The sequence below is a fragment of the Phaenicophaeus curvirostris genome, chromosome 3, assembly GCF_032191515.1.
Source record: "Phaenicophaeus curvirostris isolate KB17595 chromosome 3, BPBGC_Pcur_1.0, whole genome shotgun sequence".
NCBI lineage: Eukaryota > Metazoa > Chordata > Aves > Cuculiformes > Cuculidae > Phaenicophaeus > Phaenicophaeus curvirostris.
Genome location: NC_091394.1, coordinates 94950851 through 94977253, shown reverse-complemented (window position 1 = coordinate 94977253; position 26403 = coordinate 94950851). Strand labels below are relative to the sequence as shown.

At 42.2% G+C, this 26403-nt stretch overlaps 1 protein-coding gene across 2 annotated transcripts in view; it reads left to right on the top strand.

The window, feature by feature from the left end:
• PTK2 (protein tyrosine kinase 2) overlaps positions 1–26403 on the top strand; it is a 226858-nt gene that overhangs the window by 12702 nt on the left and 187753 nt on the right. For both annotated transcript variants that reach the window (XM_069854722.1, XM_069854721.1), the window contains exon 2: positions 6880–6938. The gene's annotated coding sequence lies outside the window, so the exon portion shown is untranslated. The remainder of the gene's footprint in view (positions 1–6879; positions 6939–26403) is intronic.

The window sequence follows — 26403 nt, the reverse complement described above, 5'->3', positions numbered from 1 at the left end:
TGTTCGTTTGTGCAATGTGTATAAACTCTTGGAAGCTGTTTCCTATGGTCTGGGGAACTAAAAGTCTTTTTTTGAAAAACCCATCTATGTGGTGTGAAGGCAAGGGGACGCCTTTTCCTCATCATTTATATTGAATTCTGTTTAATCAGTTATGAAAGCACCGAGTCTGACTAGATACTAATTCCTAATTATCAGGATAATCTAATAACTCCTTATTTACGTGGATTTCTTGTTTATCATTGCCTTTGTAAATAGCCTGGTTTTAGCTGGGAGGGATCTCCTCCAAGGAGGAGGATTGAGTTGTTATTTTAGACCTTAGGACATATGTACATAAATTGGTTTGGACATTTTGATTAATCAGTAGTTCTCAGGAAAAATCAATCCATTTCCAGAAGACAATAATACTCTGTTTATTTTGCCAATATGTTTGATGGTACAGTTCAAGGATTGAAGCTTATAAGAGAAATAGGGAGGTAAAAAGTATGTGACGTATGCTTCCCTTGTGGGAACATTCTGACTCTGTCTCTTCTTGAATGTTTTGTGAGTATTAGGTTGAGTTATTACTTGTATTTCTCAGGTTGTGGACAGCAGAAACAGAAGTAACATAGAGCCCTCTTAGTCAAGGAACGGAGTCAAAAGAAGGAGCGGGACATTACACCAGATATCCTTCTTTTCCATTGTCTGCCTAGAGTTCACATCAATATTTTCTTTTTATAAGAAATCACGTTGTAGTTCTCTGAATTTTGCTCCCTTTTTGCCAGAAGCTTGTTATCTGTGTGAAATCAGTAAACAGCCAAGTGTTTTGTAGGAGGTTAGGCACCTTCAGAAGAACGTGGCGTGCAGCATAGATGGCTAATTCTCTGATGAGGACTTAAATGAAGTGAAAGTTTAACTGTGTCATAGGCTACGACGCCCCTGCTTATTCAATCTTGGTAGAAGGGGGGAGTTTCTTTGTGTGACGGCAGTGCTTCGGGTCTCACACTGTTCCAGTGCTTTCAACAGCTCGCTTTATGCTGTGCTCTCTTCATCAAGAGAAAAGAGGGAATTCTGAGAGACAGGAATGTGTATCGTTGGCTTCATTTTGCAACTAAATCAGCTTTTTCTTCTCTTAAAAGAAAACAGAACCTTTGAACTGTTTGTAGTCTGAGTATTGAATGCAGCTGCCCTTCCTAGGAAACCAATTCTGGAGTTCTGCAGAACTCCAGATGCGTTTATCTGTGTGGCTTTTGGGAGACAAATGGGGATTGCACTGAAGTTAGTTCTTTCAAAGTCTCTGTTGCTTCTGTTGAAATTGGTATCGTGCTGCGGTGTTCTCAAGTGAGAACAGGAACATTGGTCACATCATAGCAAACGAGATCATGGAGTAGAAGTACAGGAAGGGTGAGGACTGCCACAAGTTGTGAAAATAAATATGCATAAAGCCCGCTTGCTTTCGTGCCTTACTCTTGAAGTTGATAAAAGCGGTAAAATGAGACAAGACCTCATGGGTTGCTGAGTCACAATCAGTTTTGGAAAGGCAAGATGAAAGTAATGAGTTCTTGACAAAGGATCTGAAGCATGGTTAGAATGGAGTTGGGAGGGGGAAACTGCCCACGTGCATACAATGCGAGTGCTTAATGCACAGCTGTCACTGAAATGTGATAGGGTTTGGGCTGAGTATGTGTTACAGCAGTTTTAAATGTTAGGTTGATCTTGTGTTCTGTGTTGTGAAATCTTTGTCTCCAGAGCTGATTTTGTATGATGGCCCTTAGGAATAAGAGGTGATACTGACTATGGACTCCTTTGGTTTTTTGGTGTGTTTAATATGATATGGAAATGAGGTTTTACTGGAGTTTGCCCTTCTTTCCCAATGAAGTTCTAAGAATCTGGGTAAAAGTTTCTGTAGGACTGCTGGTGGCGAGGCTGACAGTGGCCATATGGATCTGTTTTGTGGTGACGTGCTGAGCAACAATGCTTGGGTCCAGGGAATCTGTTCCCAGTTCTGCTTTATGGACTATGTTCTTCTGGTGTCCAAGCCACCAAACAGTGTCAGGATCAAGTTAGTGCTTGTACACAAATTATCCTGAAACATTAAGGGTTTCAAGACTACTAAATCTTCACAGCGCTGTATCTATGCACCCAGTGCTGTTGAGTCAGTTAAAGATTCAGTAACTGCTTTGAATGTTCTGGGACTTCTCCTGAGGGCCATTTGTGAGTAGACTGTACCCAGGGATGTATTGTGCTGTTCTTCTGCAGAGATTTCTTCTTGGTGCTATTGCAGAAAGTGCTCCAGGTGGATCCGTCTGTTGCCATCATTGCTCGAGGTGCAGAGAAGCTGTATAGATAGTTATTCATGCAAGATAAAAGAGTGCATCTAAAAACCTATGTGTGCCCTATAATGAGCAGGAACACTAACATTGCAGGCAACTTGTCTTGTATGTCATCTCTGCTAAAGAAAATATTAGGTGTGTCCAGAGATTGCTGTGACTGCTCTTTCTCTGTACTGGTAAAGCTCTCGAAGTCTTTCCAGTCTACTGTGATCTTTGTGCAGTTACTGTAGTGCCTAAGGAATGTCCTTGGAGACCAGATTCGATCACACAGTGCTTTATAACGATAAAAATGTCACATTGCACTAAACTGTTTATTTGCTTTGCTGCTGTATGTCAGAGGGATAGGAGAGGGAAGTGAAACAAGTAATGTTGATGTGTAGTGGTCCATCCTGTGTTGCGGTCTTCCAGTACCTTATAGCAGCCTCCCAGGACCTGAAGGGGGCTACAGGAAAGCTGAGGAGGGACTTTTTACAAGGACGTGGAGCAATAGGATGAGGGGAATGGCTTTAAATTGAGAGGGGGAAGATTGAGATTAGACATTAGGAAGAAATTTTTCACAGTGGGGGTGGTGAGGCACTGGCACAGGTTGCCCAGGAAAGGTGTGGATGTCCCCTCCCTGGAAGTGTTCAAGGCCAGGCTGGATAGGGCTCTGAGCAGCTTGGTCTAGTGGGAGGTGTCCCTGCCCATCACAAGGAATTTGGAACTGGAATTTGGAAGGAATTTGGAATTTGGAACCTTTAACATTCCTCCCAACCCAAACCATTCAGTGATTAGGTGATCTTTAGCTGTGTAAGGCTTGAGATGATGAATTGCTGTGTTAAAATGGAGTGGAGGATTTAGAAGAGGATTAAGAAAGAGGGAAATTTGTGAAGAGTAAATTAATAGACTGGTGAGAAAAGAGGAAGGAGGACACATTTTCTTGAAGAATGTGATCAAAGAGCGTTAATGGTTGCTGAGAACATGAGGAAGCTGAGGAATGAGCTCCACACCTAGAAGATGTTTTAACATTTTTCTTCTTGGATACTGCTAATAGGTTCATGTCTTCAGTGGTGCGCTTTGTCAGGAGACAAATGGAAGAGCAAATGGAGTGAGACTGGAAGATAAAACTTAAAATTACAGGCAGTGCGTGTGAAGGCTTAGCTCTGCAAGCAAGATGTTCTGTCTTTCAGTTGAAAGGCAGGATTATGCATTTTTTTAAAAGGAAAATAAAGTATGAGTGATAGATAAAGCTTGAGTAAAAAAAAGAAGATAAGGAAATATAAAACTGGATGAAATAGGGGACTTAGAGGTGCCAGTTGGAAAAATTCTGAGAAGGTACAGTTTTCCACCACAAAAAATGTGTTACACTTAAGACCATTCCCTTGTGGGGAAAGGTAGAGACATTTCAAAAGCTATGAGAAAAATCCTTTCTTCTCCTCCTTTGTCTTCCCCCATGTATTTGGGATTTTATACTTGAAAAGAACCATTTTGTAAGATATATTGATTTTTTTTGCAAGGAGTTGAAATGAAAGCACAATATTTTGCTTAACCTAACTCACTTTTCATATTTAATCTCCTTTTGACCACTTTAGAAGTTTTCAGCATTGTTTTAAGAAGCTTTACAACTGGTCAGACTTGAGTTGAGCGTAGGAGAGTTCTTGTCACTGCTTGCTTCCGAAGTAATTGATGAATAGATTAAAATGATAATTAACCTGTGAAGACAAATCTAAGGAAGGTATGCCTGGAACGAGTTGTCAGTGTATGGAGATGAAAAGATTTTGTGTCCTCAGCACAGGAAGGACATGGATCTGTTAGAGCGAGTCCAGAGGAGGCCACGAAGATGACTGGAAGACTGGGACACCTCCCCTGCGAGGACAGGCTGACAGAGTTGGGGTTGTTCAGCCTGGAGGAGAGAAGGCCTTGTACCAGTCTTCCAGTACTTCAAGGGAAAGCAAGCTGGGAAGGGGCTCTTTATCATGGAATGCAGTGATGGGACGAGGGGTAATGTTTTTAAGCTGAAAGAGGGGGTATTTAGATTAGGTATTAGGAAGAATTTTTTTTCCGATGAGGTGATGAGGCACTGGCGCACGTTGCCTAGAGAAGTTGTGGACGCCCCCTCCCTGGAGGTGTTCAAGGCCAGGCTGGATGGGGCTTTGAGCAACCTGATCCAGTGGGAGGTGTCCCAGCCCATGGCAGGGGGTTTGGAACTGGATGATCTTTAAGGTCCCTTCCAACCCAAAACTTTCTGTGATTCTGTGATTTGGATCATCTCTGACTGCATGACTGCGTTACTCTCTTTGTGGCTAATGACCTGAAGAGAGGCCTTTTCTCTGTGCTCTGGGGTTGCCGTCCAACATCAAATCACATTAGCATGAGGTCATACGCTGAATTTTGCACACATGGGTAGTTCTATTGACAATCGGTGTGATAACTTATGTGGAAAATTTACAGTGCTTGTAAGTGTTTGTATTATTGATGCCTAAGTAATTAAAGTAATATTTTTCTAGTGTTAGTTTGGTTCATTTTTGATGTTTTGTGTAAGCCTCACATTATTGCACACACAATTATTTTAACAGATGCTTTATGGGTGCTGTTGACGTAACTTCCCAGAGCGGGGAAAGGTCATTACTATCGGCCTTGGAAATTAAAAGTAGCTTTTGCCATATTAGAAAATATCTATATGAAATCAGTAACTGCATGGGTTTCTCAGTCTGAGAAACAGTCTCATGAGTGATTTCCCTTTTCATAAAGGACTCGTCGTGATGTCATTCCCATTGTGTTAATCGCTGGTGTTTTCACAAATTGTCCCACATCATGACTAATTCCCTAAAAATATTTGGAGCAGACATGATTCTGGGGAAAGCTGTTTGCCGTTCAGTCTGGTGGAGATAACAGGACAGCTGACTGACTGAGCAGATTCTGTGTTAACTTTAAAATGAGTATGTTGAGGCGCAGTGCCTTTCCTCTACTGACACCGTAAAAGCAGTTCAAATTTGCAGTGATTTTTCCAGTGGTGAGGGCGTGTGTTCCAGGTTGAGAGTCTGTGGCTTATTTCTGTGGCTTTCATGAAGAAATGTAGACTGAAAAAAATAAGAAAAGCAAAATACTTATTATAGCTTAGTCTCTTAAAATAGGATTTGAGTGGTTTTTTATATAAAAAACCAAACCTTGGTAGTTTATTTTAACTTTGGTGTTACTTCGCTTTATCTCGTCATATTCTCTTTTGTGGAAATCTTTTGTCGGCCTCTGTGTGGGGGGAAAAACTTTAGTAGTTGAGGTGAATAAAGATTCATGGAAGGTTATTAAAAATTGATTTTAAGAGCTTGATATTTAAGCTTGGGCTTTCTACTGGTGCTACCGTTGTTTCTATTGAGTGTTCAAGAGGCAAAAGAGCAAAACCAACTGGCAAAGTAGCAAACCCTGCCTTGTCGATTACTCAGCACTGGAGTTCTTTCAGATCGATCCTTTCCTTTAAGGAAAAACCCCACAACTCATTTTGGACAGTTTTTTCCGTATGTTTTGAGCTATAGCTGTGTATATTTGTTACTTAAGCTCCAAACTGACTTGGCTGTCCTGTGATGCATGTACCCAGAGGAAATAAATACTTTTCACTAGTTCCTCCCACACACTTTTTTCAACCTCTTCCCCCCCAGGGAAGCACTCTTTCTAATTTCAGGTCTGAATGCTGCTGCCAACGTTTTGAATCTCTCATCAGCATTTTCAGTACTTACTGAATTGTTGTTCCCATTAAATGTATGTTAGCTATATTAAAGGTTCACTTCAGAGTCCTGCTTTAGTCTTCCTCCTTCCAAACACCAAAGCCATACAGCTTGTGAAATTTTCCTACAGGATTTCTGGCAACTTGCTTTGTAAGGCATCCAGGGTTACAAAAAATGATATGGGGGCTGGGGCAGCTCATGTATGAGGAAGGGGTGAGAGAGCTGGGTTTGTTCAGCCTGTAGAGAAGGCTGTGGGGAGACCTTATAGCAGCCTTGCAATGCTTAAAGGGGAGCCTGTAGGAAAAATGTGAACAGACTTTGTAGCAGGGCCTGTTGTGACAGGGCAAGGAGTAATGGTTTTAAACTAAGGGACAGCAGATCTAGACTGGATATAAGGAAGGGATTTTTTACAATGAGAGTGGTAAAACACTGGCACAGGTTGCCCAGGGAGGTGGTAGAGGCCCCATCCCTGGAAACATTCAAGGGCAAGTTGGATGGGGCTCTGAGCAACCTGATCCAGTAGAAGACGTCCCTGCTTCTGCAGAGGCTTTGACGAGATGACCTGTAAAGGTCCCTTCCAACCCAAAGCATTCTGTGATTCTATTTTGAGTTCAGATGTAAGCTCATGGCTTCTACTTCAACAAACCTCTTTAGTGTGGCTTTTTTTTTCCCCTAAGGATTTCCAGCTAAATAATCTGTGCTTGTAAAGTAGGCTATGTTTTGCAGCTCCTTCCTTTGGAAGCCTCTCTGGTTTTCATAATAACAGTGTCAATTATTTGGTCTTAAGTTTGACTTAAGTTTGACCAAATTATTTGACTAATTTGATGTTAGGTCAAGAAAATATACTGATCAATTCTAAACGTTTATTTCAGATTTCATGTTTCGTCCTGCACTGAGCACCTGCTGCTGAGAGCTGGAAAGTCTATTTAAGGTATGTAGAACTGCTAATGATTTCACTTTTGCACAGGGGTTTATTCTGGGTAAAATGGGTCAAGTTGAGATTTCTTTTTTTTTTTTCTTTAATTATTGTTGAAAATCCTGTGTTTTGGGTTTTTCTTTGTTTGTGGTTTTGGGGTTTTTTTTTTTAAACAGCAATGTTAAAACAGAATTTATTGGTTTGTCTTTTTCCCTGAGCCTCCCTGGCTGTTCTCTGACGTCCCATTTATGAGCCTTCCGTTCAGTCTGGGGAATACAGAGGTGGGCAGGCTTGTGCAGCAAGTAATTCATTTCACACGGGAGGAATTTGTGAAGTGTTTCCTCACCTACCAAAACTGCTTAGCTGGAAATTGTCTTTCCAGCCCGACGTGCTGGCTTTGGAATGAAATATTAATGATTCTCTAGTTTCATTCACATTCTGCTTTTCTGTAGCACATAAAAATTTGTTTTAAACGAAACCTTCACTGTAGGGGCACTTAGCCTAATCTTAAGTAGTTTTACTCTAACAAGAAGTAGAGAAGTGGGTAACCACAGTAGTCTGTGTTACAAGAATCTAGTTCAGGGGACCTGTTTTTGTGATTCCTCGTGACACCCCCCCTTCCCTTCCAGGGTGAACGGTGGTATTTGTAAACTTCAGTCCATTTGGTATTTCTGCTTTTATTGCTGCTGACATATATGGATGTTTGGAATGTTCTTTTATTTGAGTGTGGATAGAGTAACTGGATCCTTTTTTTTCTCTCCCTCTTCTGTCTACAGCTTTCTCTGTGCTTAGTGGATTGGGAGTCTGTATTATATTTTTTTTTTTCTTATTTCTTAGGCTTTGGCAGGTGACAAAATTTATCACCTGCTGCTTCAAGAATGTTTTTGTGTCTAACTTGTTGATGTGGGGAGCCTTATTTAAGAATTCTATATCACCTCTTTTAGATTACAATAATGTTCTCCTTTCCTGGGCTGAAATGCACTTGAGAAGAAAGGAGATGCGGCTGCTTGCATTTCATGTGGACTATGGCCCCTAATGATATTTCAGACTGCTGTATTGCAGTTTGACTTTGGGGTATTGCCTCTTCAGGACCTCCTGAAATTTTCACCTTCAGGGAACAGCAGAGGATCACTTAGGGTCCCCTGACTATCTGGATTTGCAAGGGTAGATGTCTTCATTCTTCAGTAGCCATTTCGCTTCTTAATTCATGAGTGGTCTGGATGTTAGCCAGCCTTTCTTAAACTTCCAGTTTTCAAGTTTGTGGTGACTTAATTGCTTCTCCTTTCCAATTTCTGCCTTCCCTTTTCTGGTATGGGATGATGTTTGTATTAAGCAAATAGTTTTTTCCAAGGAATTCCCTTTGCTTTCACTGCTACAAGGAATAAGTTGAGTGGTTTAAAAAAATAGTCATCTTCAGTTCTGTCATCTAAACTGAGACAACCCAGAGTACTTCAGTTTGAACAAAAGGCACCAGTACTAATACTTTTATCAATTAAGACTAAAATTTGTTGCCTTAAACATCATGTTAAATTTTAATTACAATTCAGATGGAGACCCAGGCATTTTTACAGTGTTTTTCTGAACATGAAAAACTAATGGTGTGACAAATCCAGAAAACAGGGCAGTGGGACAAACCAGCTTCTATACCCCTCGCTTCAGTTTGTCATATATAGAGGCGTATAAATCAGACCTATGATTTCAGGTTTTTAATGCTGCCTTTCATTTTGTTTGACCTTTTAAAAGGATCAGCCATGACTATCCTGATGTCATGGAGCACACTCGTGTGTTTTGTGAACTGAAGCCGTTTGTAAAAGGCTGAAGTGAGTCATATCCTGGTAAAACCATGACAACTAAGTATTTATTAGTTTATTAGTACCTTCCTAGATAAGTGGAAGATTGTGGAAAACCAGCCCTGTGAATAACAAGGCTGTGAAATAAAATGGCAAATAAGAAGAAGCAGTGTAAGATCTTAAATGTAAATTGCAAATATTTCTGACTTGGCAGGTTTACAGTGAAGTCTGTGTATTTTTTTCTGGCTGGGGATTTGGTAGGAGGAAGAGATTAGTGCTGCTTACTCTTTGAAATTGCTATTATATATGCAAATTCTGGAGTGACAGTTCCAGTGTAAATGACAAAAATACACTGAATCTCTTGCTCACCCAGCTGCTTTATGAACTGTTATTTTAAGTCTTATATTCATATTGTAAAAATTTAAGCTCTTATGTATGTCACAACAGTCTTTTCGTTACTTTGTTCCACAGAACCACTCTCTCGTTTGGTACCAGAAATAATCACTGCAGTCTTCTGGCCCTTTTCTTCGAGGATGGTGTTTTTTTCCTGTTAAGTTTGCTGTGGTATTGCTGGCTTTACCTGTTCATCTTATGGTGTTATTAGTATCCGTGTTGGATGGAATCACAGAGTTTAGAATCAGTTTTCAATTTTAAGGTCCGTTCAGACATGCCGGTTTTTTTATTGCAGCACTTAAAATTGGCACTGAAAGCAGATCTCTCACTGATTGGAATAGCACCTGGAAGTACTTGGCAGTTCTGTATTTAACCCTCCAGATCTTTTTCATGGACACACGCCTTGATAAAACATGGTGATTGCAGAAAACCTGACTAAATGACTGCTAACATCACCCAGAAACCCTGAATGCATAGATGATGCTTAATTGCTTCAGCTCATAAAGCGTTCTTTGTCTTCTTCCTGATGCCAGTTCTTGACTCTGATTATTAGTGAATGCAGAGGACATGTATCAATAAGAAGGGGTTATCAGCAGCAGTGCTGCTTAGCTTTATAATTCAGCCTTACTGCTCAGGCCAGTCTTTGTGCCCTGAATTGGTGCAGGGGTTCAGTAAGCAATGTACACATAATTGTAGGGGTGTTTAGTGTGTGTGTGTGTTTTCAGAGCTGTCAGATGGCCATTGACAGCAGATGGTGCTAGCACTTCCACCTAAGAAGCAGCTTCCAAAGAGTACCCCTAACTGTATCCCTACTGCAAGTGACATCAGAAGCTTTCCAGCTTTATGGTTTTATTGCAGTTGAAATTAAACTCGTGTTTGATGAGCAACCGTGTTGTATCCAGCATAGCGCTTGTTTAAATACAGTATGGCAGATCGATAATTTAATGTTCCTTTTTATCTCTTAGACTAAGCAATGCATCCCTACTGAAATCTTAAAGATCCATGTTCTGTATATATTTTGGTTGTTACGCATGTATTCTTTCTTGAATACAGTTAAGGCTTATCACAGACTCATAGAATCATGAGGTTGGAAAAGACCCACCCGATCATCGAGTCCAACCATTCCTATCAAGTACTAAACCATGCCCCTCAGCGCCTCATCCACCCATCCCTTAAACACCTCCAGGGAAGGTGACTCAACCACCCTTATCCCTTCTTGGTACAAAACCTGTTTCAAAAGATTTCAGTTTGCCCTTAGAACAGTGGTTATTCTTCACAATTTTCAAGTGTCAAGATAATCAATGTGTTTTGCCTCTGGCCAGTACCACCTGTGTGCTTACAGCTCCTCCTGGCTTCTGCAAGTGGTATTTTGCTGGGCTTGCTATCTGCTTTATTATTCTGGACTTTGGGAGCATTGGAGAAAGATTTACTTTTCCATGAAGGTTATGGTAGACTTCAACTTCTTCCAGGCAGGCTGGGTTTGCAAGTGTGTGAGTTCATAGACTCAGAGAATCTTTTGGGTTGGAAAAGACCTTTAAGGTCATTCAGTTCAACCATTAACCTAGCACTGCCAGCTCCACCACTAAACCATGTCCACATCTACATGACTTTTAAACACCTCTAGGGATGCTGACTTGGCTAATTCCCTGGGCAGTGTCTTCTAGTGATAACCCTTTTGGTGAAGAAATTTTTCCTAATATCCAATCTAAACCTCCCTTGACACAACTTGAAGCTGTTCCCTCTCATCCTATCACTGGTTACTTGAGAGGCTCCACCACTGATTCAGTGCAGATCAAACTCTTCTCTCTGGCTGGGTTCTTGTGAAATGTGCTCTGCTCTCTCTGTATTGGCAGGCATTGCCAGAGTCTTAAAAGCAGTGAACTGGAATTTAACAAACACAAACCTTGCCATGTGGTGCTTAACGCCATCCTGAACTCCGTGTCTGGGCCTTTACTCAGTGTAGTTACTGTTCCTCAGCCTGTCCCCACAGCAACTGTTGTCTTTTACATGGGAGTAGGTGGGCTGAGGGAAATATATTTCGGTGCTGATGATATTCTTCTTAGTTGTGTCATCCCTCAGTGGAGTTTAATAAAACCTCAGCCTGTCTGGATTATCTCGGAATATGTTACCGAGGTAGAATGAATTAAGATGCTAGCCTTTCTTCTGGCAGTGCCAAAGGTCTTCTGGATACTGAAACAAATTATTTGTTTTGGTTGCTAGCCCTTCTGGTAAATGCAAGTAGTGAAATACAAAGCAGAAAACAAAGTTTGACTTTAAATAGTGTTCTTTTGTTGTAGGACTTGGATGCATCTGTGGTAGTGCATTCTGGTGATGCCAGCATAGCCATGTAATGCTGCTGCTGCCCTCCAGACTGTTTAAATTGCAGATTTCTGAATGATTGGCTTGGTTAAACATCCATGAAGCTTTTCCCTGTACATGAGCCCATGCATTGCAGCGTTGTTTCAGCTTGGAAGCATTGAGACCTTTTCACAGAATCGATCCTTCTTGTCTTAGGGCAACTTAATTTTCTTCATCCGGCGCTGCAAACACATAACTGTTTACATTTGTGCAACCATGTTGACATGTTCAAACCGGTAAGAGTTGTTCTTGTGTGTGAATTCAAGCATGCCTATACATGTTTTCTAGCTGTTGTGGTGGTAGGCTCTTATTTATAGCTGTAATGAAGGTGGATGCAACCCATTTTATTGGTCTGAAAAGGCAAAACTAATTGTGTTCCACTATGGCTATTCTGCTTCTTTCCAGTAGTGTATTTATCACTTCTCTAAAAATAGACTTGGAGCTCTTGGGAATGCAAGGTTATATTTGCAGTGAAGTTAGCAATAGCTCTGGTTCTATGAGAACACTTCACTTGCTTGCTGATACTGTGCAATCTTCCTCTGATCCTGTGTTTTGGTTGATGGGTAAAGATCTGTGCTGCCTTTTATTTGCTGCAGGAAATACACAAGGCTGTTTAACACTGGCCTAGAAAATGCCATGTGTTTCCATAAGCAGCAGAATATTCACCCAGACCCAGTTTTTATATAAGAGTATCACTGATAATGTGCTCCTCACTGCTAGGCGTTAGGATAACCTTACAGCCTGTCCAGATTTCAGACAGTTAGGGGAATCAACTCCATATCAGCCTTTGACTCCGCCTTGGAAAGTGTGTTCCTGCTTGCAAAAAGAAAACTTGAACAGCATTTTCCATCAAAAAGACCAAAATCGAAACCAGACAGTGATCTTCTCGCAGCTTGAGGATCTCATTTTCCCCCTATGAACTGAGTTAGGCTCACCAGGCTTCCCTCCTATCCTCTGTAATAGTGTTTGTTATTGGTGTCGAGTTGTAATTGTACACCAGGCTGTAACAAGTGTCCTTGTAAGAAAATGAATACTATTGCGTGCAAATGGACTGACAAACCCTAAAATACTGTGGGGAGAAATGGGAGCCAGCTTGATAGGCAGCAGGACCAGCAAGAGACAAAGCAGGGATTGCCAGGGTTGGTTTGTGTGTGCTATAGAGGAAAGGATTGGGGTTATTTCCTGGCAGACGTTCATGGAGAACTTCCTCTGAAGAGAAGCAGCCTGAACTATACTTCCTGAAACTTGTTATTAGCACTGCCTGACATGCAGGGAATTTCACTCCTCAGGAAATCCAGGGCTTGTGCTGAGCTCAAAACAGGTCCTTCTATTGTAGTTTAACCCTTATCAGCATTGTACAAAGTGAAGAGATTACTTGTCTCCCTTGTGTTTGACACCCCTTGTTTACAAGTCCCAACATAATATCAGTAATTTTTCCCCTTTCTCCCAGTAGTCTCAATTGTTTTCATTCATTTTTGATTCATTAAAACCTCCAGATTTTCTATGAAATTATGGTCTTTCTAGTAATCTCATTTTATGAGGTCTGACATAAAAAGCCTCAAGACTAACCCTATAGCTCAGGTGCCAAGAGTGGGAGGAGAGAGACAGAGATGGTTATAGAACATGTTCTAACCTATTGCAGTGAGACAAGGTTCAACTCAATCGCTTCACTCAGTATAAGTGGTTGTGTGTTCAAATAGAGACATTTTCTTACCCTCAGTCAGAAAATGTTGGCATGCAAGACTGAACAGCAGGTGAACATCAAGGCAATGCACCAGCCACAGTGCTTTCTCTATGAAGCAGCTTTTACCTAATAACAGGATCTCTGTGCTCAAGCACTCACCCTGTTTGATAGACCTGGCTCCCTCTTCCCAAAGATCAAGTCAGTGCTCATAGGAACCCATTCTTTGTCGGTATAAGATGTGAAAGCAAAAAATGAGGGAAATCCTCAACAACCTTTCAGAAAATGACGTGCAGAACTGCTTTGAATGTTGGCAGCACTGTATGCATGGGTCAGCTCCGAAGGAAATTATTCTGGAGGTAATGGTAGTTGATTTTCTTAATTTCTTAAATAAAAGGAGTAACAGGCATAGTCTTGGGATTGTTTGTGTCAGACCTTGTACGTATATCTGCATGGTGGGTTATTCCTACCTAGTTGTAAAGCTGGTGGAAAATAATGTGATACAGTGTTAGAAGACTCTGATGTGGTATCTTTTCTTCTCATGTGTTTGTAAGACACATCACTATTTTACATGTGAACAGCTAGTGTAAATCCTTTTGATTGCCCTGATTCCTCTTCATGTCTAGATACTCGCAGATAATTTGGTTTGCTGCTTTTATTTCTTTGGGATGTGTAGTTGTGTAAGTCGTCCTAATTGATAAAATCACAGAATTGTGTGGGTCAGAAGGGACCATCTAGTTCCAACTCCCTGCCGTGGGCAGGGACACCTCCCACTGGATCAGGTTGCTCAAAGCCCCATCCATTCTGGCCTTGAACAATTCCAGGGAGGGGGCATCCATACTTCTCTGGGCAACCTTATAATTCTTTAGATGCCAATTTCTTTTGAAGCTAAATGCTTTCAGTTTGTTTGCTGAGCTTGTAGTTGAGCTTTATTCTGTTAAGTGTGCTTGTGCTGCTAACTGTTTGTTTAAAATGTTCCAGCTCTGTAGCAGAGATTTTTAGCCAGTGGATTTGTGGCCCAAAAATGTTGACCATTAAATTTTGGAAATATTGCTGTGTTTTCATGTGTTTGAATTTCATTAAATCCATTTACAGGAGCAGGAATAGAAAGGAGTAGTTGGGTTTTTTTTTGTTATATTGTGTACTGTCTATACACACTGCTGCCTTGGGTACAGATGAGATGAGTGTTGGAAGTGATGTGGTTTATTTTGGTTTATTTCTTACAGGTAGCAATGAATCCCTCCTTTTTTTTTTTTCTTTTTTTTTTCCTGTGGTAAGAAATAAAGCAGGCAACTTGAATTCCTTGGGCAGGATTGTGGACAAATGCAACTTGGATGGTGTTTTCTTACTAAGGAGAATGAAGACGACATGAGAAGGCGATAAGTCTACAACTGTACCCATAGCTGAATGCATTTAATGAGATAGAATGCTTTGTACCAAGAAGGAGCTGTGATCGCTGAGCAGAAGTTATTCATAGCTGTTCCAGGTGCCGCTGAAATACTGCCCTTAAACAACATGTGGAATGTATATTGTAATACACTCAGCTCCCAGCTGTATTGTGGAAGATGTGCCTTTAAATTACAAACCAAAATTCCCATTAAAGAAAAGGTCATTTCTTATTTTAGTAAAATAGTATTAGATGGGAGGAAGGAAAAGGGCACTCAAAGTTATAGTTGTCAACAGGACTCCAAGTTTGGCGTTCCAGTTAATACTTGTAAGTATTGTAAGCAGGTGGTTGTGTTGTCATTTCACTCTCTCAGGATCAGTCTACTCGGTTTAACTTTCAGGACAGGACGATAAAAGCTTGGCAGAACCATAGTAGGTGTAAAGGTCAAAAGGAACTGAGGCAGCTGTGGTAATGGAGTTCTTCTTTTCAGCCTATTCCTTTATTCTATATGATCTCTGCCACAACATCCAAAAGGAATGGTAGGCTTTATCTCCTGGAGTAATGCTAAACGTATTTTAACTTTCTCCTGTTTCTGGAAGTCTTTTTGTGGTGTTTTGCGGGCAGTGATAGTCCTGGGAGTCTGAACTGTATTGTATCGTAGTTATTTTAAGCAGAGTAATTCAGGTTGTACTCCTCTGCCTTTAATGCATGCTAACTCTTACAAATCACCTTACGTATAGATTTGAGTTGGAATCTTATGGTGAGTAATTCACCTTAGGAGTCTTTGCATAATCATTTTAGGTTCTGAAAACAAGACAAGCAAACAGGATGCAACCTTGTACTTCCTTTTTGCGTGCTCTTAGGGGCTGTGTGCTAATGCTTCTTTAATACCCTAAAATAATCCCTGAGCACAGTACATGTTTGCATGGAGCCCATGCCCTTGTGCTTCTAGTTCTATGCTAAGTCCTAAACAGATGTGATCCTAAATGGGGGTGGTCATTAAACAATGAACTTCATGTCTTTTAGGGGAAGGCTTGTTTCATGTCTTTTAGGGGAAGGCTTGTTTCGGTGGTGGCTTCTTTTTATATTAAGAGGCTTACTTGCTCCAGGAGCAAGCTATTTACATAGCTGTAGGTAGTCAGTGAAGAACAGGACAGCAGACGTGCTTAGGGACATGGTTTAATGGTGGACTCAGCAGTGTTAGGTTTATGGACTCTATGATCTACGTAAAAATGTGAAGATGTCTTCATCAGTTTTCCTCAACACAGACATTTTTGAAATCTTTCTTTTTTCGGTATTGCTTTTCCTGAGGTGACGTGAGTTTTAGGTAGTTTGGACCAGATGATGTCCTTCCCTGCACAGAAACTTAGTTGGACAGGAAAAAATTGTTACAAGTCACCACTTCTGACATCACCCTTACTCTCTCTCTCTGTCGTATTCTTTAATTATTGCCTTGCTTTCCTAATTAGTTAGACTGGTGTGGCATACTATGTCTCTGTTATCCCCTCCCCTACAATTTTTGGCCATAACCTAGTTCCTACCAAACTCGACGCAGAGACAGAAGCTTCTAAACACAGCTGAATGAATGAAGCTGCTGATCTTGAGAGTCCAACATCAGCGTGCACACATGGAGTCCCCCAAACTGGTAGAGCTGGAACTTAGAATCGTAGAATCATTAAGATTGGAAAAGACCTCTTAGATCAAGTCCAACCATGAGACCAACACTACCAGGCCTGCTCAGCCATGTCCCAAAGTGCCACATCCACACTTTTTGAATGCCTCCAGGGACGATGACTCCACCACTTCCCTGGGCAGCCTCTTCCAACGCTTCACTTTTTCAGTAAAGTATTTTTTCCTAACATCCAACCTAAACCTCCCCTGGCACAACTTGAGGCCATTTCATCTCATTCTGTCACTTGGGAGAAGAGACCAACACCCACCTCACCACAGCCTCCTTTTCAGGCAGTTGTAGAGAACAATAAGGTCTCCCCTGAGCCTCCTTTTCTCCACTCTAAACAATCCCAGGTCCCTCAGATGCTCTTCACAAGACTTGTTCTCCAGACCCTTTGCCAGCTCTGTTGCCCTTCTCTGGACATGCTCCACCATTTCAACTCCCTTGATGATGCTTCTTGTCAACCAGTAGTCAGGAGGTGGGGTTGAGGCTCAGGAGGTGGCGAGAGTGGCTCTTGGGAGGCAGGTCAGAGGAGTTCCGTGAAAGATTTGATAGGATTCAGATGCGTTGGCATGAAGGGGCCACAGTGATGGTGGCTGTGCTTCTTCCTTGTGCAAGGGTATTCCAAACACTGATGATGTTGAATCACAGAATCACTTAGTTGGAAAGGACCCGCTGGATCATCGAGTCCAACCATTCCTATCAGGTGTATGGCTGTGTGGTAAATGATGCTTTATTAATCTATTCAGAAAAGTGTCTTGATTTTTAAATGTAAATTTCTTATTTCAAAACAATGTGTTTAATTATTTTAATACTTTAAGAAGGTGAAATTGCATTGGAAGTGTAGCAGGTGGTCTTGTTGTCTGGGATATTCTATAGTCTGAAGAGTTAGCAGGAGAAACAGAGCTGCCTGGTTTGCCCTAAATTCCCCTAAATGATTTCTGTGTTTTTTCTCTTAGCTATTGAAATAGAGATGCACACCATAGGATTCCTTCTGGCCTCATAGAATCATAGAATGATTTGAGTTGGAAGGGACCCTAAAGATCGTTTTGTCGTTGCTCTGTGATTCAGAAATTGGGAGAAAGGAGATAAATGGGCTTAATTAAATTGCATTCATGTGGCAGCAAGTTTAATGTCCCTGTCATTTAGGCTGAAAATAATACTTTCTTTGAGCTTCCTCTGGTTTGCTCAGAGCTTGCGGTATCCTGTTATGAAGAAACGAACAAGTTCTTAATAGGTGGGACTGCAGCAGACAAATACAAACTAGAAATTATTTCAGCTCCCATTTTGTGACTTATTGTTAGCATATGCAGCCCCAAATTCCTTTGTACTGTCACAAATGCTTAATTTGCAGAATGATGAAATAAATATTAACTGTACCAGAGCTGACAGTGGAGTAAGTACACCCTGCAGTTCTTTAATTCGATCTCTTTCTGCATATCAGCAGTAGATGTATGTGTTTAGAAGTTCCTGAAATGCTTGTGTCCTCGTGCAGCAGCTGGATGATTCAGTGCCAGAATTGAACATTTTTGAGGAAATTTAAGCTCACATCCACTCTGAACGTGTTTAGATCATGAAAATGCATTGCTTTTGTAATAATTGCTGGAAATCTGAATAAGGGTTTTAATTTGAACCTTAAGCCTTTTTCATTCTTATTTATGAGCTTGAATTCAAATGATTTATTTGAGGGTGAGTTTTAGGATGCTTTCACTGGCAATTCAGAGATGGAACGCTAGGGAAAAGGGATCTTGAGGAATTCAATGTTGTTTCAGTATTTCATTGTTTTTATGTTTTTAATAAGCTTTGCATATGTATGCTGCATGCTATAGAAGATAGAAGGTACTGTCACAATGTATTCTGAATATCTTCGTGTGTTAGGGATACCTGACACTTAATTACATGATAATTTGAAAAACAGATCATAGTGTAATTAGAAAATTTTCACCCTCTGAATGTTCCTGAGGTTGAAAGTGTGTGAAGTAACTGTCAACTCTGTTCTTCATAATCGCTGTGACCAAGTTGAATTCTTTGTTCTTAGCCTAGTGGGATTTGGTGGCATCAGACTCTGCCTGAGTTCAATCAGGAGCAGAGGCAGCTGGGAAGCTTTTTTTGCTGGTCTTTCCTTCTTCCATGCTCAGTGAATTATCAGAGAAGGAAAAGCTTTCTCAAGAATATCCCTCAAATATATCCTTGTTTGAAATAATGAAAGAGGGGAGGTGCTGTTGACTTTTTGAGCACACAGAGCGGTGAGGTATCAAACAAACTTGGTGAAACAAATAAAGTTGGTGAAGAGTTTAGAGGGAAAGCCATATGAGGGAAAGCCATATGAGGACCCACTAAATTCACTTGGTCTGGTCAACGTGGAGATGGACTGAGGGAAGACCTCATCATAGTCTACAGCTTCCTCACAAAGTCACAAGGAGGAGCAGGCATTGATCTCTTCTCTCTGGCAACCAATAATAGGACCCGAGGGAATGGCAGGAAGATGTACCAGGGGGATTTAGGTTGGATATTAGGAAAAGGTTCTTCACACAGAGTGTGATGGAGCACTGGGACAGACTTCCAAGGGGAGCAGTCATGGCACCAAGCCTGACGATATTCAAGAAACATTCAGACAACACCCTCAGACGCATGGTGTGAATGTTGGAGTTGTCCTGTGCAGGGATAGGAGCTGGACTCGACGATCCTTGTGGGTCCCTTCCACCATTCTAGGATTCTATGAAACTGCAATATCAGTGAAAAATTTAAAAAGCTTAACACTATTTTGTCTTGATTTAGGCTTTATTGTTCTTGCTGCCATAATTTCCTACTGGTTAGTACTGTGGTACAAAACACATTTTACTGCCTTCCAGCACTCGTTGCTGAACGGAAAAGCACACATTTCTTCTGTGTGCTTCTTTGTGGTCTCAAATTCTTATCTTTGTGCAGAAAATATTTGTTCATGGGGCCCAGCCTACACAGGGCTGTTCTGAATGCGTGTATATAATTGGGATCTTTGTGGTCCTTTTCTGCTTAGTCTTAAAGGGGCACATCATCGTTTTCTTTATTCCTGCTAGTGCCTGTTGCTGTTGACTTGTGTGCTGATAAGGAGTTGTCATATACAAACAGCGAATGTATTCACCCTTGGTATTGCAATGTACAGAGCAACAAAACATGTTCAAGGAAGATGTAATTGTACAAATGTATACACTATGTGATTCCTTTGCATAAATGGAAGAAGCTGTTGCAGGAATCATAGAATCATAAAATGGTTTGGGTTGGAAGGGATCGTTCAGTTCCAACCACCATATCATGAGCAGGGACACCTCCCACTACAACAGGCTGGTCAAAGCCCCATCCAACCTGGCCTTGAACACTTCCAGGAATGGGGCATCCATAGCTCCCCTGGGCATCCTGTGCCAGTGCCTCATCGCACTCATTGTGAAGAATTTCTTCCTAATGTCTAATCTTCCCCCTTCCAATTTAAAGCCATTCCGCTTCATCCTATCCCTACATGCCTTTGTAAAAAGTCCCTCCCCAGCTTTTCTTGTAGGTCCGCTTCAGCTACTGGAAAACCACTATGAGGTCTCCTTGGAGCCTTCTCTTCTGCAGGCTGAACAACCTCAACTCTCTCAGCCTGTCCTCATAGCAGAGGTGCCCCAGCCCTCTGATCGTCTTCATGGCCTCCTCTGAACCCACTCCAACAGTTCCGTTTTCTTATGTTGGGCAATCCAGAACTGGACACAGGACTCCATATGGGATCTCACAGGAATCATAGAATCATAGAATAACCAGGTTGGAAGAGACCCACCGGATCATTGAGTCCAACCATTCCTATCAAACACTAAACCATGCCCCTTAGTACCTCGTCCAGCCATGCCTTAAACACCTCCAGGGAAGGTGACTCAACCACCTCCCTGGGCAGCCTGTTCCAGTTCCCAGTGACCCTTTCTGTGAAAATTTTTTTCCTAATGTCCAGCCTAAACCTCTCCTGGCGGAGCTTGAGGCCATTCCCTCTTGTCCTGTCCCCTGTCACTTGGGAGAAGAGGCGAGCACCCTCCTCTCTACAACCTCCTTTCAGGTAGTTGTAGAGAGCAATGAGGTCACCCCTCAGCCTCCTCTTCTCAAGGAGAGGAGTAGAGGTGCAGAATCACCTCCCTCACCCTGCTGGCCACACTTCTCTTGATGCAGGACATGGTTGGCCTTCTGGACTGCAAGCGCGCGTTGCTGGTTCATGTTGAGCTTCTCTTAACCGGCACGCCAAGCCCTTCTCCGCAGGGCCTCCCTCAGTCATGTCGTCTCCCATCTCCATGCAGATTGCCCCAACCCAGACGTAGGACCTCCCACTTGGCCTTGTTGAACCTTTTTTAGTGTTTGACATCAGGAGAAATAGTAACTTTCAGACCATTATTTATAGTAGATGCATTTTGTACTGGAACAAACTTTTTTCGTAAGGTGCCGTATCAAGATACAAAATCATGGTAGCCTTAAAATCCATTTAAAATAGACCTGCGATAGTCGGTAGTGCTGAAGTACTTACCAGTATGAGATAAATCGGGGTTACTGAGGGAGTTAGTGATTTTCAACTAAGTAACGAGTGTGTTTTGTAAGCAGCACTCCCATTATGATTCCTTTCCCTGCTGCTGCCCTTAGAATTGGGCTGTTAATTATTTGTGAGGAAAATCGGTTTGACAGCCCTGAAGGCAGGAGTGTTCACTTCACAGTACAAATAGTGCTGTCATGCCGTCGCCTTGGCACTGGGATGACAAGCACTGCTTCTTGGAGAACCAGCTCCAGCCTTGCCCCAGGGCTTCTTGGGCCCCTCCAGCTCTGGGGCTGTTAAGTTAGAGCTTCAAACTATTCTGTAAGGACTTCCAAACTTTCCTATATGACTGCTTTTGGTGCTTATATTTTGATGTGGAGAATCTAATTAGTTTAAATTGAACCTTGATAAATTCTCAGGTGGGGTTGTTTAGTTTGGAGAAGAAGGGGCTGAGAGAAGACCTTATTGCCCTCTAGGACTACCTGAAAGGAGATTGTAGCGAGGTGGGTGTTGGTATCTTCTTCCAAATAACAAGTGAAAGAACAAGAGGGTATTAGGAAAAAATTATTTAGTGAAAGAGTGGTGAAGCATTGGAAGAGGCTGCCCAGGGAAGCGGCAGAGTCACTGTCTTTGGAGGTGTTCAAAAAACATTTTGAAATGGTACTCTGGTACAGTCGTGTTGGTCTGACAGTTGGACTTGATGATCTAAGAGGTCTTTTCCAGCCCTAATGATTTTATGGTTCTGTGATAAGCTGCTTGTTATGTCGCTGAAACCTGGACCCGGACCTCATTGTGTTCTGGCACCTGTGTTTATCCAACCTGAGTATGTAAAGTGTATATAGTTTGAAAATTGTCTTTGTCATTGCTGCTGTGGCATTTGTCAGTACTGTATGAAATAATATTTTGTGACATTCCACTTCAAAAATGGCAGTCATGGCTTACGTGGGAGGCATAGCTTGGGTTCGCTGCTGGGGAGGTAATTGCAGTGTTACCTAAAAACTACAACTCTTAGACACAGTATTGAGTGCACTACAGAGTTTATAGCAGATCTAATATCTGTCTGCCACCTAAGATGTAATGAGTCTTAAATCTTTCTGCAAGTATTTCTGGTGGTCTTAATCTGTTTCATGCCACAGGCAGGGAGAAATAATGCATTCAATTTCGTCAAATTAAGTTTTTACTGTGCATTAAATTGATTAAATAGAGCAGCAGATTAAGGCGAAAAATACTATCTTAAATGGCAATTCAGGACTGATAGAATCTTAATGATGCCAAGCTGAAGTTCTTCAGTGGGTTTGTGGATATGAGAATCCATTAATCATGTGCAAGGCTTCATATTGCTGCATTAGAGACAAACTATTGGGCTTGCTCACTTTGCGGATATGAGTAATGGCCGTGTTTGGAAGTCACAGCAAACAGAATATGGGAGTTGCATGCATGTTGTGTTCTGTCAAGCCAACCGTGTCTCTTGTTTGATCATGTTCTTGCAGAGAACAGACGTGTTGGGGGTTTTCCTTTTACACGAATGACAGTGTCTTTTGAGAGTCGCTCCCCGACGGCTACATGACAGAACCAATTAGGAGAAGAAAGGCTGTCTCATGTTGTGTACTAAAATTCTTCTGTCTGCAGTCTTGTTACCCACTGTCCCCTTTCTCCTACCCCGCCCCCTTTGTAATCCAGTTTTCGTCAGTCATCGCTTTTCATTTCTTTGTCCTGTGTGTGTTTTTCTGTTTTTTCTGCCTGTGGTTCCTGTTCACCTCACTTGTCATCTTTTTTTACTGTCTTAATTCATCCTCTATTTCTTTTCCATCAGGAAAACTGTATAAAAGGGGAGAGGAGAAGCTAGAGGAAGGATTTTTCTCTATTTCTGTTGGTGTATCAGCCTTGGATGGGGCTGAACCAACACAAATACTGTTATTGTGAGAGATCACCCAGAGAGGTGGTAGACGCCCCATCCCCGGAAACGTTCAAGGTCAGGCTGGATGCAGCTCTGGGCAACCTGATCTGGTTGAAGATGTCACTGCTTCCTGCAGGGGTGGTTGGACTGGATGACCTTCATGGTCCCTTCCAACCCAAATCATTGTATGATTGTGTGAAACAAAGCAAGAAAAATTAATTATGTCAGTTTAGATGAATGCATAATATATAGTTCTGCAATGATTCTTCTGCCCTTTCCTGCTTTGTTGTCTTTATTTCTGTTGCCCCTGAATTCCTCTTTCAGACCCCGAGGTAAGCTCTGTGTCTTTTTGGCTTAAAAATAATTACATGTGCTTGTGTAAAGATAGACATAGTAATGTTTGTTCTTATTTCCTTGCTGATTCTCATTGGCCTGCATGTGCTCTGTTCTTTGACAAATAATTTCTTTGATATAGATGTTTTGTGAGACAGCATGTTCCTTTGCGACCGAGGTTTTTAAAAGCTTTTTTGACTGTTTCTTCAAAAAAAAACTATACTTTCCACCACATTGTGCCTCCAGTCACTACAGTAGTTGGAAGTGTTATAATGCATGTCCCTGGTAAGGATGTGTAGACTTACTGAAACAAAATTATTATATTAAAGAAGTTATCCCTGTACCTTGGTGGTAAATTTATCGGAAGCTTGTCTAGCGCACCAAGCATGCTGTCCTTAGTTCTCTGTTATTTCCTGTGTCATTAAGATGCAAACTGGTCATGCCCCTCCACTCTTCTTTTGTAAGATTCCATCTGGAGTCCTGTGTCCAGTTCTGGAATCCCTAACGTAAGAATCATAGAATAACCAGGTTGGAAGAGACCCACCGGATCATCGAGTCCAACCGTTCCCATCAAACACTAAACCATGTCCCTTAGCACCTCGTCCGCCCGTGCCTTAAACACCTCCAGGGAAGGTGACTCAACCACCTCCCTGGGCAGCCTGTTCCAGTTCCCAATGACCCTTTCTGTGAAGAATTTTTTCCTAATGTCCAGCCTAAATCTCCCCTGGCGGAGCTTGAGGCCATTCCCTCTCATCCTGTCCCCTGTCACTTGGGAGAAGAGGCCAGCACCCTCCTCTCTACAACCTCCGTTCAGGTAGTTGTAGAGAGCAATGAGGTCTCCCCTCAGCCTCCTCTTCTCCAGGCTAAACAACCCCAGCTCTCTCAGACCTTCCTTATAAGGCCTGTTCTCCAGCCCCTTCACCAGCTTTGTTGCTCTTCTCAGGACTCGCTCCAGAGCCTCAACATCCTTCTTGTGGTGAGGGGCCCAGAACTGAACACAGGATTCGAGGAGCGGTCTCCCAGGGCCGAGTACAGAGGGAGAATAACCTTCCTGGACCTGCTGGTCACACCGTTTCTGATCCAAGCCAAGATGCCATTGGCCTTCTTGGCCACCTGGGCACACTGCTGGCTCATGTTCAGTCAGCTGTCAACCAACACCCCCAGGTCCCTCTCCTCCAGGCAGATTTCTAGACAGACTTCTCCTAGTCTGTAGCACTGCACAAGATTGTTGTGCCCCAAGTGCAGGACCCGACATTTGGCCTTGTTAAACCTCATGCCATTGGTCTCTGCCCAGCAGTCCAGCCTGTTCGGATCCCTTTGCAGAGCCTCCCGACCCTCCAGCAGATCGACACTTCCACCCAGCTTAGTGTCGTCCGCAAACTTGCTAAGGGTGCACTCGATGCCTTCATCCAGGTCATTGATGAAGACGTTGAACAGGGCTGGACCCAGCACTGAGCCCTGGGGAACCCCACTTGTTACTGGCCTCCAGCTGGATATGGAACTATTGGAATGGATCCAGAGGAGAGCCACAAAGATGATCAGAGGCCTGGAGCACCTCTGCTAGGAGGACAGGCTGAGAGTGCTGGGGTTGTTAAGCCTGGAGAAGAGAAGGCTCTGTGGAGACCTTACAGTGACCTTCTGGTACCTGAAGGGGCTACAGGAAAGCTGGGGAGGGACTTTTTACAAGGACACAGAGTGATAGGATGGGGGGGAATAGCATTGAATTGGAAGGGGAATAATTTAGATTAGACATAAGGAAGAATTTTTTTCCTGTGTAGGTGGTGAGGCACTGGCACAGGATGCCTGTGGAAGGTGTGGATGCCCCCTCCCTGGAAGTGTTCAGGGCCAGGTTGGATGAGGCCTTGAGCAGCCTGGTGTAGAGGGAGGTGTCCCTGCCCGTGACAGGGGGGTTTGAACTGGGTGATCTTTAAGGTTCCTTCCAACACAACCTGTTCTATGACTGTCTCAGTGGAGAACTGATTTCAGACTCACTCTAGCTCTGGCTGCAAATGTGCTAAGCTGTACACATGTGGAAATGCCCCTTTGTTGTAAAGGGAACTCTTGCTGTGCTTTGAGAGCAAACTCTTAACTGGAGCAAAAATGGAGCAAAATTTTTTTCCATCTGTGATACCCCTGTTAGATTACAAAAACGCCTTCTTGTTAAAAAAAAGGTTTCATCTTGTTTATTGGAGCAGATTTCTGGATAGAACAAAACTTCTGCAGCTGCTGTCGAGCTCACTTTGAATGCTTTGCTGTAATCATACCGAGAGCAGTAAAATTATTTTTTTAGGCACTAAATCAGTCAGTCTGTTCATGCACACCAAATGTTAACTAGACACAGACTTTTTTCTTTAGATGAGTACCATGTCTGTGCAAAGGTGATAATCTTCTGTTAAACTATCATAGAATCACAGAATGGTTTGGGTTGGAAGGGACCTTAAAGATCATCCAATTCCAACCCCCTGCCATGGGGAGGGACACCTTCCTCTGGATCAAGTTGCTCAAAGCCTCATCCAGCATTTTGACAAACTACTTTGTGTGTGTTCTTTACTGGAAAGCTGGCCTTTAAATTTTCTCCTCCTCCATCCCTTCTTCCCTGCTGGCTGCATTGATGAGCGTCGACTTTCTTTCACTCATCTCGGATGTTCTGTACCTTCAAATGAAAGAACTTCCAACTTAGAATTCTAGCTTCTGAAGAAACGGCTGTGACAATGGGATCCATGTGTGGGCCATAACCATGGAAACAGCATAATTTTAACTGCGGTAGAACATGAAGGGAAATGCCACTCCCAACTTTCTAAGAATTTGTCTTGGAAAAAAAAAAAACACACAAACCAAACCCCCAAAAGCTTGCAAAATGCTGGTTTAGTATTCCAAAATGAAACTTCGAATCGTTTTTATTACTTTGTTAGTCTAAATCTGCTTAACTAGATATCCTTTTTTTAATCAAAAGAGAAATTAAAACCTCACACACACACACTCCCTCTTAAATGATCAAACAAAAAAAACACTCAAGAAAGCTGTTTTCTTTCCTGTTGTGTTCTGGGATCTGTAGCTTCATTTAAGATATTTTGCCTGAAGTGCTTTCTACTAATTCTCTCCTGTTCCTGGTTGGGGCATTGATGTTCATAGAATTGTTTGATTGGCATAATGTTGTGGTTTGAGCTAAAGTAGAATCAGTTTTGTGACATCAGCTCAGTGTCATCTAAGTAACTTCATTTTCTAAATGTTAACTGCATGTTTTACAGACGTTTCTCTCTAGCAGCAGTAACACGGGGCACTGGTGTGCAGAAAGGCCAGTGCTTATACTTCTTCCTATAGAAGCCAAGGCCATCCTCGAACTGGTGGGGTGTGCTGTAAGTGAAAGAGGTGAAAAAGGGTCACACCTGCAGGGAGAGGTGACACCAAACTGACCAATAGAGCATTCCATGCTGGAGACGTCATAGT